Genomic DNA, 2,500 nt, shown 5'->3' on the forward strand with positions numbered 1-2,500 from the left:
GCTCCTAGAGCCTACGGCCATACCACCCTGAAAGCACCTGATCTCGTCCGATCTCAGAAGTTAAGCAGGGTCGGGCCTGGTTAGTACCTGGATGGGAGACCGCCTGGGAATACCAGGTGCTGTAGGCTTTTTTTTTTCAGAGTGGTTTGCTTGCTTGTACTGAAGCTGAGCGAAGAAAGCTAAGAGGCCCAAAACCAGTGCTCCTAGAGCCTACGGCCATACCACCCTGAAAGCACCTGATCTCGTCCGATCTCAGAAGTTAAGCAGGGTCGGGCCTGGTTAGTACCTGGATGGGAGACCGCCTGGGAATACCAGGTGCTGTAGGCTTTTTTTTTTCAGAGTGGTTTGCTTGCTTGTACTGAAGCTGAGCGAAGAAAGCTAAGAGGCCCAAAACCAGTGCTCCTAGAGCCTACGGCCATACCACCCTGAAAGCACCTGATCTTGTCCGATCTCAGAAGTTAAGCAGGGTCGGGCCTGGTTAGTACCTGGATGGGAGACCGCCTGGGAATACCAGGTGCTGTAGGCTTTTTTTTTTCAGAGTGGTTTGCTTGCTTGTACTGAAGCTGAGCGAAGAAAGCTAAGAGGCCCAAAACCAGTGCTCCTAGAGCCTACGGCCATACCACCCTGAAAGCACCTGATCTCGTCCGATCTCAGAAGTTAAGCAGGGTCGGGCCTGGTTAGTACCTGGATGGGAGACCGCCTGGGAATACCAGGTGCTGTAGGCTTTTTTTTTTCAGAGTGGTTTGCTTGCTTGTACTGAAGCTGAGCGAAGAAAGCTAAGAGGCCCAAAACCAGTGCTCCTAGAGCCTACGGCCATACCACCCTGAAAGCACCTGATCTCGTCCGATCTCAGAAGTTAAGCAGGGTCGGGCCTGGTTAGTACCTGGATGGGAGACCGCCTGGGAATACCAGGTGCTGTAGGCTTTTTTTTTTCAGAGTGGTTTGCTTGCTTGTACTGAAGCTGAGCGAAGAAAGCTAAGAGGCCCAAAACCAGTGCTCCTAGAGCCTACGGCCATACCACCCTGAAAGCACCTGATCTTGTCCGATCTCAGAAGTTAAGCAGGGTCGGGCCTGGTTAGTACCTGGATGGGAGACCGCCTGGGAATACCAGGTGCTGTAGGCTTTTTTTTTTCAGAGTGGTTTGCTTGCTTGTACTGAAGCTGAGCGAAGAAAGCTAAGAGGCCCAAAACCAGTGCTCCTAGAGCCTACGGCCATACCACCCTGAAAGCACCTGATCTTGTCCGATCTCAGAAGTTAAGCAGGGTCGGGCCTGGTTAGTACCTGGATGGGAGACCGCCTGGGAATACCAGGTGCTGTAGGCTTTTTTTTTTCAGAGTGGTTTGCTTGCTTGTACTGAAGCTGAGCGAAGAAAGCTAAGAGGCCCAAAACCAGTGCTCCTAGAGCCTACGGCCATACCACCCTGAAAGCACCTGATCTCGTCCGATCTCAGAAGTTAAGCAGGGTCGGGCCTGGTTAGTACCTGGATGGGAGACCGCCTGGGAATACCAGGTGCTGTAGGCTTTTTTTTTTCAGAGTGGTTTGCTTGCACTGAAGCTGAGCGAAGAAAGCTAAGAGGCCCAAAACCAGTGCTCCTAGAGCCTACGGCCATACCACCCTGAAAGCACCTGATCTCGTCCGATCTCAGAAGTTAAGCAGGGTCGGGCCTGGTTAGTACCTGGATGGGAGACCGCCTGGGAATACCAGGTGCTGTAGTCTTTTTTTTTTCAGAGTGGTTTGCTTGCTTGTACTGAAGCTGAGCGAAGAAAGCTAAGAGGCCCAAAACCAGTGCTCCTAGAGCCTACGGCCATACCACCCTGAAAGCACCTGATCTCGTCCGATCTCAGAAGTTAAGCAGGGTCGGGCCTGGTTAGTACCTGGATGGGAGACCGCCTGGGAATACCAGGTGCTGTAGGCTTTTTTTTTTCAGAGTGGTTTGCTTGCTTGTACTGAAGCTGAGCGAAGAAAGCTAAGAGGCCCAAAACCAGTGCTCCTAGAGCCTACGGCCATACCACCCTGAAAGCACCTGATCTCGTCCGATCTCAGAAGTTAAGCAGGGTCGGGCCTGGTTAGTACCTGGATGGGAGACCGCCTGGGAATACCAGGTGCTGTAGGCTTTTTTTTTTCAGAGTGGTTTGCTTGCTTGTACTGAAGCTGAGCGAAGAAAGCTAAGAGGCCCAAAACCAGTGCTCCTAGAGCCTACGGCCATACCACCCTGAAAGCACCTGATCTCGTCCGATCTCAGAAGTTAAGCAGGGTCGGGCCTGGTTAGTACCTGGATGGGAGACCGCCTGGGAATACCAGGTGCTGTAGTTTTTTTTTTTTTCAGAGTGGTTTGCTTGCTTGTACTGAAGCTGAGCGAAGAAAGCTAAGAGGCCCAAAACCAGTGCTCCTAGAGCCTACGGCCATACCACCCTGAAAGCACCTGATCTCGTCCGATCTCAGAAATTAAGCAGGGTCGGGCCTGGTTAGTACCTGGATGGGAGACCGCCTGGGAATACCA

General features: G+C 52.2%; 13 non-coding genes across 13 annotated transcripts in view; all 13 read left to right on the plus strand.

Moving 5' to 3' along the window:
• The first annotated feature begins 9 nt into the window (after positions 1–9).
• Positions 10–128, plus strand: LOC147662358 (5S ribosomal RNA). The gene has a single exon (XR_015305549.1). It is a non-coding gene; the product is annotated as a 5S ribosomal RNA (ribosomal RNA).
• Positions 129–208: 80 nt separating this feature from the next.
• Positions 209–327, plus strand: LOC147662359 (5S ribosomal RNA). The gene has a single exon (XR_015305550.1). It is a non-coding gene; the product is annotated as a 5S ribosomal RNA (ribosomal RNA).
• Positions 328–407: 80 nt separating this feature from the next.
• On the plus strand, positions 408–526 carry LOC147662360 (5S ribosomal RNA). Its single transcript, XR_015305749.1, has one exon. It is a non-coding gene; the product is annotated as a 5S ribosomal RNA (ribosomal RNA).
• Positions 527–606: 80 nt separating this feature from the next.
• On the plus strand, positions 607–725 carry LOC147662361 (5S ribosomal RNA). The gene has a single exon (XR_015305552.1). It is a non-coding gene; the product is annotated as a 5S ribosomal RNA (ribosomal RNA).
• An 80-nt stretch (positions 726–805) lies between these two features.
• LOC147662362 (5S ribosomal RNA) lies at positions 806–924 on the plus strand. Its single transcript, XR_015305553.1, has one exon. It is a non-coding gene; the product is annotated as a 5S ribosomal RNA (ribosomal RNA).
• An 80-nt stretch (positions 925–1,004) lies between these two features.
• On the plus strand, positions 1,005–1,123 carry LOC147662363 (5S ribosomal RNA). The gene has a single exon (XR_015305751.1). It is a non-coding gene; the product is annotated as a 5S ribosomal RNA (ribosomal RNA).
• Positions 1,124–1,203: 80 nt separating this feature from the next.
• On the plus strand, positions 1,204–1,322 carry LOC147662364 (5S ribosomal RNA). The gene has a single exon (XR_015305752.1). It is a non-coding gene; the product is annotated as a 5S ribosomal RNA (ribosomal RNA).
• Positions 1,323–1,402: 80 nt separating this feature from the next.
• On the plus strand, positions 1,403–1,521 carry LOC147662365 (5S ribosomal RNA). Its single transcript, XR_015305554.1, has one exon. It is a non-coding gene; the product is annotated as a 5S ribosomal RNA (ribosomal RNA).
• A 76-nt stretch (positions 1,522–1,597) lies between these two features.
• LOC147662366 (5S ribosomal RNA) lies at positions 1,598–1,716 on the plus strand. The gene has a single exon (XR_015305745.1). It is a non-coding gene; the product is annotated as a 5S ribosomal RNA (ribosomal RNA).
• An 80-nt stretch (positions 1,717–1,796) lies between these two features.
• LOC147662367 (5S ribosomal RNA) lies at positions 1,797–1,915 on the plus strand. The gene has a single exon (XR_015305555.1). It is a non-coding gene; the product is annotated as a 5S ribosomal RNA (ribosomal RNA).
• Positions 1,916–1,995: 80 nt separating this feature from the next.
• LOC147662368 (5S ribosomal RNA) lies at positions 1,996–2,114 on the plus strand. Its single transcript, XR_015305556.1, has one exon. It is a non-coding gene; the product is annotated as a 5S ribosomal RNA (ribosomal RNA).
• An 80-nt stretch (positions 2,115–2,194) lies between these two features.
• LOC147662369 (5S ribosomal RNA) lies at positions 2,195–2,313 on the plus strand. The gene has a single exon (XR_015305763.1). It is a non-coding gene; the product is annotated as a 5S ribosomal RNA (ribosomal RNA).
• An 81-nt stretch (positions 2,314–2,394) lies between these two features.
• The window catches only part of LOC147662370 (5S ribosomal RNA), a 119-nt gene continuing 13 nt past the window's right edge, over positions 2,395–2,500 (plus strand). Inside the window, exon 1 of the ribosomal RNA XR_015305759.1 lies at positions 2,395–2,500. This exon is cut by the window's right edge and continues 13 nt beyond it. This is a non-coding gene — a ribosomal RNA (5S ribosomal RNA).

Source organism: Lissotriton vulgaris, unplaced genomic scaffold (assembly GCF_964263255.1).
Source record: "Lissotriton vulgaris unplaced genomic scaffold, aLisVul1.2 SCAFFOLD_10889, whole genome shotgun sequence".
Taxonomy (NCBI): Eukaryota; Metazoa; Chordata; class Amphibia; order Caudata; family Salamandridae; genus Lissotriton; species Lissotriton vulgaris.